The following is an 18,977-nucleotide window of genomic DNA, read 5'->3' as shown; positions in this document are numbered from 1 at the left end:
ATATCTGGGAAAGGCTTAACTTATGAGTCCCTAGCAACAAAATGAGTAACTAATAAAAGTTCTTCCCCAATTCAAGTGCTATTAAATGCTAGGCCTGCAATTGAAAAGTGCAATCCTTACTCTTTCAAATGAGCTTTGCTAAGACTGCTTTCATCAAGTTAAAGAGGAAGCAAGATCTGAATTTGAAATTAGATAGTCTAGCCAGACAGGAAAGATGAAGAGACAGAAAGGAGTGGAGGAAAGGGGATGACGAGGAAACCAGCAGTGTAAAGCAGGCATTATCTGATTCCCTTTTTCTTTGCAGGTTTGTGATTGGTGTCTTCACAGAAGGTTTTCAGTCACACACTGAGAACTCTAATTAAGAGAGTTATCTCCATTTGTGCAGGCTTGAGGGGGCACTTCAATCAAGTAGAACCTGTTGAAGTGTGAATAAGAAAAGCAGGGGAAGTCAGTGTCATTGGGAGAAGTAAGTTGGCTGTCGACCAAGTGGCATCACAGGACAGCTTTTCTCCAGCAAAACATCCCCAGCTCACTATAGAGACTTGAGGCAAAAATTACCTTTTGCTAGTACACTGGACATGGATCTGTTTCTCAAGGGTAGGCTGATATTTAAGTTCAAATGCCAATTTATTATTTTGCACTGAGAAACACTACTTATTTCTTGTCTGATTAATATAGTTCCTCTATTGAGATGGATTTGCATTAGAAGTTGACACATTTTTCAATAATGGCTTGGTAGTCATGAAATCTGAATAAGGGGGAAATTTTAAATAATGATAGCCTCTGAGAGTGTGATGCATCTGTCTCCTCAGTAGAAATATACCTGTCCCTAGGACTAGAGAGGGCATACATCTCTTTTCATCACTTGAATAATGCTGGCATTTTTTTTCTTCTTCTCCAGCTTCATTCTTGTCTCTGTTTTATTTTTGACCAGTCCTTCCAACTGACACATTTCAGAGAATATCTGTTGGTGATATTCAGATGCACTCCTTCCCAAGAAGTTGGAGATGCATCAGGTAAAAAAATAATAAATTAGGCAAATTTGACACCACAAGGAATTATTAGCAGTCTGTGAAACAGCCAAGAGTTTATGTATCAATGTATGCTAAGTAATTAGGGAAGACTCAGTTTCCAGTTATGATGTTCAGCTGGTAATCTCATGGAAACTCATTCAGGGATTATATCATGACTGTCTTTTGTTAGCTAAAAGTTAATTAATTTATTTTTCCTTTTTTCCATTTTTATTCTTTATGGATTTTAAGTTCACAGAATTGTATTAATCCTATTTATATTCGTCATTGTTTCATACAAGCCTCTATCTATCTATCTGTCTGTCTATCTCTATATTTCAATACCTTTATCTATCTCTTATCTATAGTAAAGACTATCATATATTTGAATATTAGAACAATGACCCAAACTTAGAACCACTTTTTGGTCTTTCCACATCTCCTCCTTTTCATTCCCCAATATTGCTATCTCTACTCTGAATTCTGCATTCATTATTCCCTTGTTTTTGGTTTTCCTTACAAGTTGATAATGTTTATTGGCATGATGAGAGGATGTGTAAGATATTTCAACCACAGCTATGAGGAACCCCTCAAAGAGCCAAATGTCCTCTAATGGTGAGAGAGAAAGAGGATGAGTGAGCAACCAGGTAAGAGTGTTTTACCCAGTTCAGATGAAAAATCTTTCATAAAGATTTTTGTTTTGATTCCAAGTTCACCTCACATTCTAATAAATACTTACTAGGCTCCAAGGAAATGGCCTAGAGGTAAAAATGCTCTAGGAACTTTACAGAATGTATTGTCTAACTAAGAGCTTGCATTTCTCATTATAAATTTGACAGACATTGTGATTCTAATTTGTCTTGTCATGGAGCATCCCTGGGGGGAGAGAACACACAGATAGTTTGAATCTTTGAACATTCATGCTGGAGATGCAATTGTTATATTGAAAGCTTGGTATGAAATCAAAACATCTTGTGGAATATTTTGAGATAAAAATTAACAATCAAAAATTATTTCCACAGTGGTGATAAAAATAACAATTAACATTCAAAATATTTAAAATGTATGAGCCTTGAACTTGTCCTCACATCCAAACTGTGCCACTTAAAAGTTACGTGCACTCTGTGATTCACATATCAAAGTCTTAATTGCAATAACCTCCCAGATTCTTCTCAAAGATAATAAGTATATTAGAAAGCACGTAGCACAGTTTCTGACACATAAGAGTACTCAATCTATAATGTTTTGTTTCTCCTTCACCTCCTCTTCTTCATTGCAAGGGGAGTTCTTTCTTTGTTGGACCAACATACTACCTTTTGATTTATTTCTTTACATCAAGGTCAATTGCATGCCAATAGAAAATAATTATTTTGGCCAAAACATTCTTAAAATACATTCTTGAATAGTTGAAATATTGTGCTCAAGACAATGTAAAAACCATCTTCTCTAAGTACACTTGGATTCTTTACTTCCGTATCATTGTATTGAATACTTGTAACAGACTTAAATTACTGACACAACTTGCTTCTGCGGAGTACCAGCTCTGCATGCAGATTACACCATGCTATCTGAAATCTCAGATATGTAACTCTTCAATAATATTATCCAGAAATCTCTCATCATCAGAGATAACCAAAAAGCTTTATAACACAATTTGGAATCTGCTGTGACAAAGTGAATTAAAACTCCAGCATGCCATATTGATCTCCTAGCCTAAGCACCTAATCGCTAGTACTAATCAGACTTGGAGACATAATTAAGATTGTAGATTGATCCTTAGAAGACAATTCTTAAAAAGAAAAAAAAAAGGAAAAAGCTGTTATCAATACAAAATACAAAACACCAGTAATACAGGTGGTTGTGGGGTGACTTTGCAATACTAACCCTTGCAATATCAACAAAGTTTTGCCTATTTAATCTGCATTTTAGAGGCAGATTTTCTGAGAACAATGCCATTTGTATCACACTGATATATGGAATTTTGTGTTTAGGGAAACAGCCCCAAAACTTTGAGTTTAAGAACCATTAAAAATACTCTTCGGTGATATTAAAGAATGGACAGGTAATTGTAATGATTGCTCAAAAAAAAAAAGAAACAGTATTTCTCAATATAATCCATGGAAAAGCTGCAAATGAATCACCTTGTAGTTTTGTGAAAAATTGAAATTTCCAATCTCTCACTAGATTAATTGGTACGTAGACTCTATGAATCTACGCATGTTGAGACACACAAATGATTCTTATGTATACTTAAATTTGAGACCAATGTCCTAAGAAATTTTCCTTGAATAGGTGCCTACAACAAGGAGAGAGTTTTAATAGTAGAAACCATTAAAAAAAGACCCTTTTAGACTAGCACCTGGCATGGACTGTCAAGCCAGGTGAAGATGGACACTCCTGAGGCTTATTCCTGGCAAGACTATCCTCACAAATACAAATGCTTACAAAGGTTGCTATTGCTCTCTCTTAGAAGCATAATCACACTGAGATGAATATTGTGATAAATATCAGAATATCAATTATAGATTCTACTGATCAGGCTTTAAGGAAATAGTTGTTCTTACATTTTACCTTTTGGAGTACAAATGAAAGAACCACCTAGAAGCAAACTTAGAAATAGCTACCAATATTACACACACATTTACACATCAAATCACCAATCTGCCTCTGAAAATATAACTGTATACATATGTAATCATCTACATACAGCTCTCTTCATAGCAACATCATTTATAATAGCAAAAGACTGAAAACAACCAATGATAAAGAAGTAGCAGGTTTGTTAAATAAAATATATTGTACTTATACAATGGAGAACTCTGCACTTTAAAAAATATCAAGAAGCTCTCTGTGTACTGACATAAAGGTAATACACTATATACTGATTTAAGAAAAATTGCAGAAGAGTGCATACTGTATACTAACATAGATGAAAGAAAAGAGAATGTAATGATATATCTGTATTTACACTAAATAGGTAGGTTTTATGAAAAAGTACTTAAAATCAATTTTTATAGGAGGATGTAGAGGGAACAATAGGGGTTGGGACAGCATTGGGACAAGACTTCTCAACATACACCTTTTTATGTAATTTTGCTTTTTGGCTCATGTTAATATATTTTATATTAAAATAAACTTGATAAAATATATTTTATCTCCAAGTACATAAAAATCTTTGTGATACACAACTAGACATATTCTGTATATTGCCTTATCTTTTACCAACACTTAACATACATCAAAGACTGTCAATAAATAAAACAACACTTGGACAAGCAATAAATTGAGCCACATGAGTGTTGATGGAATTACCACTCAATGCTCCAATTATTTCTAATTTCTTATTATCTTTATTTGCAAATTTTGTTTCTTGCCATTTTAAAGAAAGCTTTAAATGAGGACCCTCTTTCACATTAGTTTCACCAGTTTATATTTTATCTATTCAATTTCCTAAAAGGTATGAAAGTTTTCAGGCTGTAAGGAAGATTTTTCACCTGGACCAAAGTTGAGAATACAAGTTTTAGCTGAAGATGATAGTTGCAGGAACAAAAGTATCTATATCTGTGCCAGTTCCCACTGGAATGAACTACATTGAACTGTAATTTTCAGTTTAGATTAATTCCTCAAGTTTAGTATAGTTAGTCGGAATTGAAATCAAAATCTGTCTCAATCAGGTTTATAGACAGCAGTCTGGCAACTGAAGAATTATAATTCAAAGCCCCATTGGCCATGCCTGCAACATCTATTTCAACTAGGTTGGAAAAGGAGAAATTTAGAATAAACAGGTTTAAAGTACTTCCTTTGTAAATATGAATGTCCAAAGTATTCTTAAACTAGAAATTTGCAATATTTGTCAAATTTATGAGAGAGAAATATTTTTTTTGGAAAGTAAATTTTTTTTCATTAGTTTTCTATTTCTCCAGTCCCAATTTTACCTGGAGAACTGAGATTTTTAAAGCATTATTTATCAGTTGAACTATCTCATTTATATGATACACATTTGAATGAATATTACTTTTTTGAAATGAATCAACAAGTCCTGGTAGCATGCAAAATGGGTTTTGGGGGGGTGATTAGCTTTCAGAGAGATTCATTTTACCCTATCTGTAACATTTATTAGTAATGTGACTTTGAAAAAAGTAAATGATGATACCATCACTTTAATTCCCTTATTTATAAATTGAAAAGTTTAATTCAAATCATTTACTCATTTATTTTTAACTATTATGATGCTCTGTGGGTCTTAAAGTCCTTTATGATACCTTAAATCATGTAGTCTTCATGCTATCCCTGTAAGATAGAGAGAAATTATCACTATCTTCATTCACCAGTGATAAAACTGAAACATATAGGCATTAAATTAATCTTTTTAGCCCTGTCAACAATACTTTGTAGACTTGGCATTTTGGATATAAAATATTTCCTTTATCAGATAATTCCAAACTATTATTTATAAAAATAAAGGCATTTTTATTAATATTAAACTTCTATATATTTTCTGCCTCAAGAAATAATATCAGTATGCCTGGGTGTTACTTAAATAGATCTACAGCTTTTAGTCTATGGCTTTAAATTGTGGCTTGTTATACATTCACAATTTATTTATTTCTCCTTACTTAATTTTATATGCATGGTGACTTCTACATAGAACCATCTATAAATTATTCATTGAATATCACATTCAGAATTGTGGTTCAGGTCAGATTCCAACATGTTCATGCTTAAAATTCACACATCATCACTGCTAAGGAGGATTTCAGAGGAGGAGTTAACATTTGCATTATGAATGCATATAAAGCTCTTTTTTTTATCATCACCCTCCTTTATAAATTTTAATGACACTATTGTACAAGATTTGTCAAGTAAAAAGGGATATTTTGCCCCCTCAGAGTTTATATAACTGATGTATCTCCCGGACATATTTTGATGAAGTCACTAATCAACAAGTTTTTTAAAAACATTTCGATAAGCAAGACTTTTAGGTTTAATTATTTGGTTGTAACCTAGAAATCGAGAGTAGGGACAGAAATTAGGAAGAATATCTGCTCTGAAAGGGACTGGAGAAATGATAAGCTAATCACGGCATTCCAAATCTGACAAATTGGTCTAGGAGCTGATTTTAGGAGACCAGAAGCACATATTTATATCTCTTGTAGGTTGTCTTTTTGTGGATAAGTATATTCAGAAGATACTCCAGTATTAGAAGTTTTGCAGATTCTGATTTTTTTCTACTGTCTTTCCAACTCTCCTCTGTGACCATATTGGGAGGCAGTTAAAATTCTTGTTTAATGCTCCTAAGGAGACAAATGAACTATTCTTTTCAGTTAACCCTTTGGGAACATATGTGATTAAATTCATCAATAAAGTAAAATTCTGTATCTTTAAGGATTTCTCTTCACTATTCTTCCACCCCTATCCTTGAGGTGAGGAGCTGGGGTTGGGGAATGCCCAGGGTGCCATGGAAGCTGTAACAGGAATAAAACTATCCCTAGTAGTCTCCGAGGGATAACTACTTAAAGCTTTATTGAGAAATTTTAGCTTTTGCTAGCGGCTAGAAAGTGCATGACAGTAAAATGTTGGAGAGGTAGTAGTATATTGTACGGCAGCAGAGTTCTGCTAACAGTAGACAGGACATGAGGCAGCACAAAGACCAAAACCCCGGGCTGCAAGTGGTTTGGCTTCAGAAGCCCTGGTGCCCTTTGACACCAGAACTCTTGTTGATAACAAGGAAGACTGCAAAAGCTTTATGCTAATTAGCTTTGCTGGAGTTATTGAGCACATTGGTTGGAGCCAAATTATAACAAATGAATGCAGGAGATTGATATCAGAGATAAAGAACAATAGTCACTATTGAGTAAGAAAATTGTTGAATTGTTAGAAACAGGGCTGAGTAATCTCTACCTTTTGCTTAAGGTAAAAAGCCAGTGAAAAATTGTGATTTTTTTTAGAAGTCCTTCAATAAGGAATTGAATTTGTTCCATGTTATCAGAAGTACTTTTGCAGGGCAATTAGGAAGAGGCAAGAGATACAAAAGAGTCTCTATCTTAGTCCATTTGGGCTGCTATAAAAAAAATACCATAGATCAGGTGGCTTATAAACAACAAGCGTGTATTTCTCACAGTCCTGAGGCTGGAAAGTCCAAGATCAGGTGCTGACATATCCCGACTCTGAGGAGAGCTCACTTTCTGGTATAGATGGTGTCTCCTTGCTGGAGTCCCTTTAATAAGGGCATTAATCCCATTCATTGGGACTCACCCTCATTAACAAATCACCTCCTAAAGGCCCCATCTCCAAATACCATCACATTAGGTTTTTTTTAATTTTTTACTTATTTTTTTTAAATTTATTTATTTATTTTATTGGCTGCATTGGGTCTTCATTGCTGCACACAGGCTTTTTCTAGCTGCTGACAGGTGGTACTACTCTTCACTGTGGTGCATGGGCTTCTCATTGTAGTGGCTTCTCTTGTTGCAGAGCACAGGCTCTAGGTGTGTGGTCTTCAGTAGTTGTGGCACAAGGGCTCAATAGTTGTGGCTCACAGGCTCTAGAGTGCAGGCTCAATAGTTGTGGTGCATGGGCTTAGTTGCTCCATGGCATGCAGAATCTCCCCAGAGCAGAACTCGAACCCATGTCCCCTGCATTGGCAGGCAGATTCTTAACCACTGTGCCACCTAGGAAGTCCCATCACATTAGATTTTGCAAGGACATAAACATTCACTCTATAGTAGTCTCTGTTAGCCAATAATGATGCAAAAGATAACTTTGAGCTGCAAAAAAAAAAATAAACTTTGAAGTCGGACTTATCTTCTGAGGTTAAAACTTGATGACTAACTAAAATTGGAGAGAGTGAGTTTTTGCCTTCTCACCAGAGGGTTACTTTTTACACAACTATTGGACATTTTGTCAATAAACAGAATAATAGTTAACATATATTGAATGTTCACTGTGTATCAGGCAACTTTTTAAACACTTCACCTAAGTGAGCTCATTTAATACTCACAGCAAATGTGGTAGGTTATCAACTACTATTATTATTCCCAAATTACAGGTGAGGAAACTGCATTAGAAAAAGTTAAGTAACTTGAGACATTAATACAGCTATCAAGTAGCAGAACTGGCTCTAAATCTTATTCAATTAATCACTAGTAATAGGATTTGGGGGCTTCCTAGGTGGTGCAGTGGTTAAGAATCCGCCTGCCAATGCAGAGGTCACGGGTTCGATCCCAGCTCCAGGAAGATCCCACATGCCGCGGAGCAACTAAGCCCATGTGCCAAAAAAAAAAATAAATAAATAAATAAAAAAATAGGATTTGGTATCTATACTTACATGTTATCTCTTACATATAGAAATGTGTTGGCCATATTCAAAAAAATAAATTCTTAGACACTGTTACTATAACTAAAATAATCAGTACTTTAAACAGCATATTACTATCTATTGGAAATTAATCTATTTAGCCTCAAATTTTTTGAGCTATAACTTTCATGTTGTACTTTGAGATATTTTCTAATAGGCAGTCTATCATGGGCAAATCATTATAAATCACAAAATGAAATGAAAGATTATTGTTCCAACATGAGAGGATACTTTGAATAATTCATTTTTTATGAAAATTATCAAAAGGATAATATGGTTGACCTACCTAACTTTGCAAACAAGAAACCTGAGGCTGACTGAGGCTACATGATTTGTACTAGTTAACTGAGGCTTTTGGTGGAAACAACCCATAGAGCAATTTCAACCTGTCTCCTCTTATACAGGGAGATATGGAATAATTTCAGCCTTCTGGATTAACAAATACACTAACCTAATACATATGCCTAATTGTATTATAATTGTAAATATACATTAGGAGTATTTTCCTAGAAGTAGCTTTCCTGAATGAAAGTATGATGCATATGTTCTTTTGCAGGATACTGTCAAATCTCTGGTTATAGTGCTTCTGTTATTTTACATTTATACAGGGAATGTATAAATTTACCCACTTGACCACAAATTTTCCAAAAGAATATGTTGTCAATTTATTGTATTTTTTCCACTGGATAAATAATTCATAACATATCGTAATGTTTTCATATGGACATATCTTATTATGAGCAGGATTTAGCACTATTTCATATATTAGGGACATTTACATTTCTCCTTGTGTGTGTGTTTGTATTCTTTGTTTAAATCTTGAGGCTATCATTCTGTTGGATTATTGGTCTTTTTCTTATCCATTTTTTAGAAATTCTTAATGAATTATTTTTCTATGTAATTTGCAAATATTTACCAGGATTTTTCTCACATTTTTGTTTAATATACTAATATTTACAAATCTTTTCAATGTAAGATAATTTTTGACTAATAATTTTTCAAATCTTCTTAAATATTAGATCTTTTCCCAAATGTTTTGACTTACCTTTATTCTATGCAACTTTTCCATACATTTCAAAGTAGGTCTTAACCCCATTTCCCAGATATTTATTAACATATATTAGAATGAACAAAATATGTTCTAAGCACAGGTAAGTGGCAAAGTAACAAGTAAAGTAACATTCCTCTAACTATACTATGTACTTTATAAAATTATAAAATACTTACATACCATACATATTTATACATATATATATATATATATATATATATATATATATATCTGAGAGTTGTCTAAATACTTTACATATATTGACTAATTTAATAACTTAGTATCTAAACTCTGTGAGGCTGGTACTATTTATCCTCCTTCTTTTGAAAATTAAGAAACTGAGTGACAGAGAGCCATGCATTTGCTTCAGGCAGCCTGGGTTTCTAAATCACTACAACTTGCTTCTTTCATCCTGCCCAGGCTGTGACCATGCTACTTACTTATACATCTTTGGGTTTTGAAGTATTTATCATTTAAAACCAAGTATGACATGTAAGATGTTGAATATTGTCCCCGTCTAATTTGAGAAACCCAAAGCAATGTTGTACAAGTATGAAGTTCATTCAGTGCAAATCTAATATTATTTTATTGTTTCAAATTTCCCACAGATTGTGTTACTTGGAGAACTTAAACTATTTAGATTTAACTGTAGCATGCTGTTATCAGAGATAATTAAAATAGCCTCTATGTAAATGTCTTCTACTTGAATGATCACTAAATCAAACTTGTCATATTGACAAGCCACAGAGCACAGTGGCTAAAGTTCCAGCTTGAAATTAGTCTGCCTGGATCAAATGCTTATTCAGCCATTAAGTTAGCTCTGTAATCGCAGACTTGTTGCTTTAAATCTGTTTCCTTCTCACTGAAGTAGGGATGAAAATAATAAACTACACTCATTAGATTTTTCTAAAAATTAAATATAACATCAGAAATGTTTCACACATAAGTGCTACATACATTTTTACCTGTTATTATATCAAAAAGAGCTAGTTAATTGCTATACAAAGAGGAAAACTTGTCAATAACTACATTACATAAACAAGACAATCAATGGATTTGTCTCACTATCTTTAATGAGCTAAAATGAGAAGCAAAATAAACCTTTCACATGTGATTAGACACAGGAAATAAAGCATGCTACTCTGCTAATTTGGTTTGGAGACAATACCAAACTATGATATCGTTTTAGCATCAGTAAAGCTGACGCTGAGAGAAACTAAGTAATTAATAGAAAAAAAAAACACAGTGAGCAGAATAGAGTAGATGGGGAGAGGTTTTCTCCTCATTATTCCCACCAGCCAAAGTCAACTTGGCAATCACTAAGGAGGTAGATACACATGAAGGAAAAAGTTTTTTCATCCATACAATCTAAATCAGTAATAACAGAACATACTATGAAAGAAAAATAGAAGAATATGTAGGGAGTTCATTTACTCTTTGTTAATCACAATGAAGATTAAAGCATAATGTATAAGTGCCCAGTGCTTACCCCCAGGTTATTCTTGGGCTTCTTGCAATAACTGTGTAAAAAGAAAAAAAAAATGTTGATTGACTTTGCCCAACTCAAATTAGGTACTTTATTATAACAGTTTACAATGTTTTAAGAATCTTATCCTGACCCTAAATGTCTTTATCACTAGATTTATCATCCTGAAATTTAAATATTGTTCATTCTTTTGGGTTGAGAAGCTCAATATAAGAGTCTAAATAGTAACTGTCGAGGGACATAATGTCAAACAAAATTTGTGATCATTAATAATTACAGTTTCACAATGAATCTATTATCTATTTCATATCCTCAATCATCATCTGAAACACTTGGATTTAGAATTTTTTGGCTTTTAGAAAAGCAAGCAAGTTCCTAAACATTCAATATTTGCAATCTACAAAGATTTCTGGCATCATCCCTATAGCAACACATTAACATTTCTGCAACTAAAAATGATCACACTAACTGAGATGTATAAGGAATATAAATAGCTTGACATCCGTTCTCTTCAGATTTGACACTGACTTTATTATGGTTTTCAGAAATTTTTTGATTTTAGAATTGTGAAAAAGATTATGTCTAAAAGTCATTTAATTAATTTAGATAGCTAGTTATAGAAAAATTAAAGTGAAGGCATCAGTGGACAAGAGAGTGAACATCAAGAGCTAAATGCTATTTGGAGAAAAAACCCAGAAAGCGGTTTTAGAAACATCAGAGCCTGTGGGCATGATGAACATTTTCTTTTATTCTCTGCAAGATTGATGCATAAGGAAACATTTGGCAAATCTAGGTATATAAATAGATGGTACAACATGAAATATACAGAATTCAAAAGTAACCCAATTACAGCAGTCGATAGACAACAATGCTATATGATAACCATCAAATTTGCTGAGACCAAATATTAATTATTTCAACCACAAGAAAGAAATGATAATTATGTGATGTGATAGAGGTGCTAACATTGCTATAATTGGAATCATATTACAATATATAACTGTATCAAATCAATGTGTTGAACAAATTAAATTTACACAATGTTTTGTGTCAAATATATTTCAATGATAAAAAAATTGCATGAACCATTATGTGTGCCTAGATTAGAGAATTTAGACCCTTACCTAAAATTGACACAAAAATTACCTGACAACTAATGGAAATCTACTGTATAGCACAGGGAACTCTACCCAATGCTCTAGGGTGACCTAAATGGGAAGGAAATCCAAAAAGGAGAGGATATATGTATACATATATACATGATTCACTCTGCTGTACAGCAGAAACTAATACATTTTACAGCAACTATACTCTAATCAAAAATTTTTTAAAAAATTACCTGATGGACCATCCCATTATCAGTTTAAATAACAGAATAAAGTATATCAGAATATCCAAATTTGTAAGATAATTATTGTATATATAATTGATAGATAAAACACACAAGAATTCTGTATATATTTCAAAAGGCAAACCACTACTTCTGTTACTCAATGTTACTAATACCACCAGGCAAGTTGCAGCACATTTAATTCACTTGATGTTGCTTAACTAAAATAGGCATGAGATCTTTTCCTTTGTATCTTATATCTAATGAGTGCATCTGAAGTTAAGACAGAATATTTTTTGCTTAGCAATATCTTTTGGTCTGTTTCACTGCTAATAAGAAAATAACATAAGGCAATAATGAGATAAGTTTTGTTTTCTATCCTGTCATTTGATTAACATGGCATATGAATATTTTTATTTTATTGAAAGTCCTGTTTTAATGACCTTCATTTGATTATTTCTGAAATTTTTAAGTTCATTTGAAAGAGTAAATATGCAAGTATACCAAAAACTTTTTGAAGAGAAATCAGTGATACTTAATGGAAAAGAAATTTCTTTTAATAAGAAAAATTAAAGTGTAAAATAGCAAAAAGTATAGACAAATAAAACATTGAAACCAAGATGACCTAAAATTAACGTCATAAAAAAGAGGTTTAGTAGAAAAAAATGAGAAATTTTAAAACAAAGACAAAATAAGAGATTATTAAATGAATTATTAGGTAGCTAGAAAATATATTATTAAATGTTTGTTTTTTTTAAAAAAAGAGTGTGCTGGGACATCCCTGATGGTCCAATGGTTAAGGTTCCAAGCTTCCATTGCAGGGGGCACAGGTTCATCCCAGGTTGGGGAACTAATATCCTGCATGCCGTGCACCGCAGCCAATAAAATAAAAGAAAGTAAAATAAAATAAAATAGTTTAATATTACCTTATTTCATTACAAATAGCCAATGTTGATTTAGTTTCTAAGCAAACAGGGAAATAAAATAAAATATACTGTAAGATAGTGTATATGTTTGATAATTAGAAATGATTCTTAGTTTCTGGCTTACAGTTTATTAACTGTATCTTAAACATTGATTTTTCCAAAATATCCTCAAATTGTAAAATTTACTGATTTTGTTTAGCATATTAAAATGAAAGTATACATATTTCAGTATTGACTTTTTGTAACATATATTAGAATGAAGACCTTTTCTGGATTGTAAACTTACACTTTATTTTTATTTTATTTTATTGAAGAATAGTTAATTTACAGTGTTGCATTAGTGAATTGACACTTTAATACTCATGTTTAACTTGTATAGATAATATGGAGACTTTCATGCATACAGCTGTCCCCATTCTTAATTATTATTTTCAAAGAGTGTAAGGTTGGAGTACGTGTAAGGGGGACCCTCCTCCTTGTCTGACTCATCAATATCACAGTTTATCATCTTTTTCATTGTCTTGGTTGGGGTAAAGGAAAGCCTTAGCAATCACAGTCAAGGCAATCATTTTCTTGTTTCTCCTGTCCTCACTAACACCTGGAATTATCCACCATTCTAAATCTTGCCAATCTGGTGGATATGAAATTGTATCTCATTGATGTTTTGCTGGTTGTGGTGACTTTGACATCTTACTCTTGTAAGGCATTTAGACTTTTGCTTAGAGTGTTGCCTATTCTTAACTTTCATCAATTTTCTTGTTTTCATTTTAAAATTTGCTTATGTGCGACAGTTTCTTGTCAGTTTTAGACATTGAAAATATGTTCTTCCATATTACCGTCCATCTGTTAATATTACCTAAGACATCATTTACTGAAAATAAATCTGTAGATTTTTTGTAATCAAATGTATCAACTTACCTTAAGAATTAAGGTGTTGTGCAGCTCATGGCCACAAAGATACAGTCCTCCCTTGATATCCATATGGTGGTGTGGGGATTGGTTCCAGGACCCTGGGTGGATACTGAAATCCATAGATGCTCAAGTCTCATAGTTGGCCCTCTGTGTCTGCCATTCTACATCCACAGATTCAACCAACTGCAATCGCGTAGTATTGTATTTATTGAAAACAATGTGCATGTAACTGCACGCATTTCAAACCCATGTTGTTAAAAGGTAAACTGTATTTGTGCACATTTAATCCATCAGATTTGTTTTCCTTTTCACATTTCATTCTTTAAGGAATATAGATTTCATATTTCAAAGTAATATTAGATAGAAATTCAACTTAATTTTTCTCCAGAGATTAATTGCATCTTCCCAACTCTGTCTACTACTGTGTTCTCGCTTCATTCATTTACAATGTCAATTTTTTCCATTGTAAACTTTCTATCTTTAGATGGGTCTGTTTCTGAGCTCTATATTTCATCACATTTCATTTTTGGTGGCACCAGTGCCACACTTTTGATTATTTTTCTTTACAGTATACTTTTATATGTGGTTGACTGAAGTTTCTTTCTCAAATTAACTTGATTCATATATAATATGTACTCTTCCATTCACATTTTAAAATCTAGTTGTGGAATTTCTCAAATATTGCTTTCATTTTTATTGAAATATGCATTCTTGGTTGGTTTGGGAAAAAAGACATAATATAGTATATCTTCTATATCATTGCTCATTTTTTGACAGCTTGCTTTGTTGTTCTCTGAGAGGAGTATATTAAAGTCTCCAGTGATAACAGTTGATTTATTTTTTTCTCTCCATAGTTTTGTCAGGTGAGAATTCATTGTGGTGCATACATATTGATTATTGCTTTATCTTCTTGATGTGCTTTTCATTTTATCAATAGATAACTTCCCTCATTGTTCCTTATATCACATATCTTTTGAAATATATGTTATTTGATACTGAATTTGCTACCATTGATCTATTTTATTTGACATTTGACAATTATTTAGATTATGATCAAATTTCTTATCCAAATTATGTCATCTATGAATAAAAAGATCTTAAGCTAATTAAAATTTAGAAATATGTGTTGACTTACTGACACTTTGATTTACTTTATATGAAGAATATTTAATCTTTTAGTAGCTAGATGTCTTTATTTTTGTTTAAACATATTTTACTCTTACTATCAAAAGGATAGACAAATTTCCCATTGTTTCATAAATATTCATATCAATTTTGCTATATTTTATGATTTGATTTATAAATATTTATTTGTTAAGTCAGAAAAATATTTTGTTCTACATTTGAGAATCTAAATTTAGATATTATATTCACAAAACCACCCAGTGAAACATAATTCACTTTAATGTAGATTTGTGATTCATCCATTTTTCAGATAACAAAATTGTTTAGAGAAAATAGTATCTATTTCTGGACCAGTTCCTCAACAATGTCATTTTCTCTTCTTTTGCTAATAAAACACTTATAAGCATTATAGTCCTTTCCAATGGTTTAATATTTCATTAATCTTCCTTTTCAGATTTTCATCTGAGAATCTTATCTAGTTATTCTTTTAGATACATTAATATACGGTAAAAGAAACATAGACATCATTCTTTGACTTAGAAAAATGATTTCCATGCTTTATTCTCCTGTATTATTAGAATTTCCATGTTCATCCATTCTATTATTACGCCTAATAAAAAATACTTGCAGATTTAAAATTAACTTTTTAAGTAGTGCCCTATTTTTTCACAAAACGTCTTCTGCATCTTTAATAAAAATAATAAAATTGAATCATTACCAAATTGCTGTTATTTCTATGAACCTGGCTTGCCCATTTCTATCCTACACACATCTCTACTTTCTGTAAACCCTGGAAAAAACTTACAAAATTTACTCTTTGAGACAGTTTAGGACAATCAATTCTTTTGTTCAACTTTTGCCTGCTTCTTGCTATTATCATTGAATTTCAATAGTTTATACCTTTGAAGTATTAAAATAACCTTTGCAAACCTGAAATTATGTAAAAAGTCAGGTAATAACTGTAATTTTTCCTGATGGAGCCCTGTGAAAATTAGTAAACGAGGCCTATAAACTATTGTGTGGCATGTGGATAAAATTCAAAAAATGCATTACCCTTTTCAGACATATTGAAGATAATATTATGATAAATATATAACTTTTTAATCCAAAATTAACTTTCAATACATGCATGTAATTATTTAGCTTTTTGTGAACACATTCAGAATTTTTACTCTACTGAAATTGCAACTACATTAGGAGTTTGAGTTGATAAACAATGGCAGTATAAGGAAAAACATCAATTACTTGACTTTGGATCAGTCAGACTAATTCAAGTTTTTATTCTGTAACTTACTTGCTGTATATTTTAGACCAGTTGAAAGTAGGGTGCTATCTTCTTACTGGTCCTTTTTGAAATAGAAATGTTCCATTTCATTTCGCTTATCATGAATTTGTTTATACTAATTGGTCCTGTCACAGGGGGAAAAAATGGATAAATGAGAGTTCCATTGCTAAATGAAAGGGGTTTATCAGGGATCAAAGGTGTCAAAGGATATTTTTTCTCACTATAAGACTAATGACTACATGGCTCTTACTGACACCAAAGAAGCACCGCCTGGAAACTGACATGCTGTAGGGATCTATTTTTTGATCTAAAAATGTGTGATTCACAGATAGTTCTCCCACTATGGCTTTTACAAAGCAGATATGTTTGTCATCCTATCTCCTTCAAGATGTGAGAATGAGAAAGACTCTGACTCTCATATCAGTAAAGACTATCATTCCAGATACTTCTTTTTTCAAGTAACATTTGACATTTGAGACATTTGAGCAATTAGTTCTTTTTTTCATGCATAAATCTATTTAAATTGAGGTAGATGCATATTCACATAGAAATAATTAATTGCTTCTCAGCCATCTTTTAAAACACTAGCAGAGAACTAACAAGTCCTGAAAAGCCTGTCAGTTTCACTCTTCCTCCATGAAGCCCTTGCCTTTTGACTTATAAGAATTCCTCTCTCTACTTCTATATTGTCTATTGGCATATTTACAAAGTTGACACTTTCTAGTACTAAATTAATGATCCACTAGTTTGTCATTGGGAAGTGCACAGATTTTATCCAAATATTTTTCCAAAAGTTACTGTTTCCTAACATCCCAAGTAGTGAATAAATTACTTAGATATGTCTTAATTATAATTAAAGAATCTTTTTTTAAATATGCAAACTTAAAAAATTTTTTGACAGATGACCAAATATAAAAAAGGAACTTGGAAAAAAAATCTATGAAATCACCATATTACATTTTATTTCAAACTATATATTACAAATGACAGGACTCAAAATTTAATAAAATGGTTACTTGGACTTCCAAGCTCAGTGATACTCATATACAATCACCATACCATGAAATGCACCATTTTAGAGTGTCAAGTCATTGGTTTCTACTACATTCACAAAGATATGCAAGCATCACCACTAATTTTGGAATATTTTCATCGCTGCCAAAAGAAACCACATAGCCATTAGCTGCCACTCCCTATTTACTCTTCACCCAGTCCCTGGCAAAAGCTAATCCACTTTATGTCTTTGCAGATTTGCCTATTCTGCATATTTTGTATAAATGGAATCATCCAATATGTAATTTGGGGGTCTGGCTTCTTTAATTTCTCATAATGATTTCATGATTATTAGTAGTATGTCAGGAATGCATTTCTGTGCATTGCTGAATAATATTTTATTTTATAGATTATATCACATGTGGTTTATTCATCAGTTGAAGACAGAGAAATAACTGAAATTTTAAACAAAAGATAGATTCTGAACCAACCACAATTAGGTAAAGGAGAAATAAATGTATAAATATTTTGATGACAACAATTAATTTCAAGAAAAAAGAAGACTAATATTACTAGATCATAAAATAAGTTATAGAAACAAGAAGAGTAATACATTGTTCTGAGAACTATCTGTGTCATTAAAATTTGAATGTGTTAAATCAGTGCTTCCACCTTTGTTTATCAAACTTTTGACAATATGTGTGTATAACTTAATCATTAGAAAAACTGAATTATCTCAAAACTAGAAGCTAAGTTCAAAGTTATTTAAATAATATAAAAGAAAAATACAAAATTTAAGTATATTTTCCTAAAAACTAGTACATTGGACACATAGAAATTTACATTTAACTCATTTCAAACAGCATATATTTGAATAGCCACTGTGTAGAATAAGCAAAGCCTTGAAATAAATTTAGTGTTAAAGTTTTAAATTAGTCTAATTTATTATTTTCCTGTCTTATAAGCACTGTATAGCTACTATCTTTCAGTACAATGTGTATTGATTTCCATACAATACCACATTGGTTTACTTCCTGGCCTAGCAAAATGTTGCTAGAAGTTACCACTTGTGAAAATATTACCATGAATGTTTTCTGGTTTCATTTTCAATTTGTATACCATATTAATTTTTCTATGTGCCTACCTTATGAATTTTAAATATTAGTTTTATTATTATTATATTTAATTTGTTCACTAAAACATATCTTACAGGTGCTATCCAATATTGTATTGGCTTAGTCAATCTGCAACAAGGTGCTATATTTACATCTATTTTGTTCTGTCTAAAAATGCTGGCAGAATGAGAATCCTGACATTTTAAAGTAAGAGCAATCAGTTAAACAAATTTTACCCCACATTATAAGTAGGAAGGGGAAAAAAAGATGTCAAGTCAAGGAAGAAAGATTATTTAAAAATTAAGTTCAGGATGGTAATATGCAAATAAATAGTTGACAAACTTACTCCTGTTTTGGCCCAAAGCAAAGGCAAAAATGATACTTATC

This window comes from Hippopotamus amphibius, chromosome 14 (assembly GCF_030028045.1).
Source record: "Hippopotamus amphibius kiboko isolate mHipAmp2 chromosome 14, mHipAmp2.hap2, whole genome shotgun sequence".
In the NCBI taxonomy this organism is placed as follows: Eukaryota; Metazoa; Chordata; class Mammalia; order Artiodactyla; family Hippopotamidae; genus Hippopotamus; species Hippopotamus amphibius.
Note: the sequence above shows the minus strand (reverse complement) of the source record.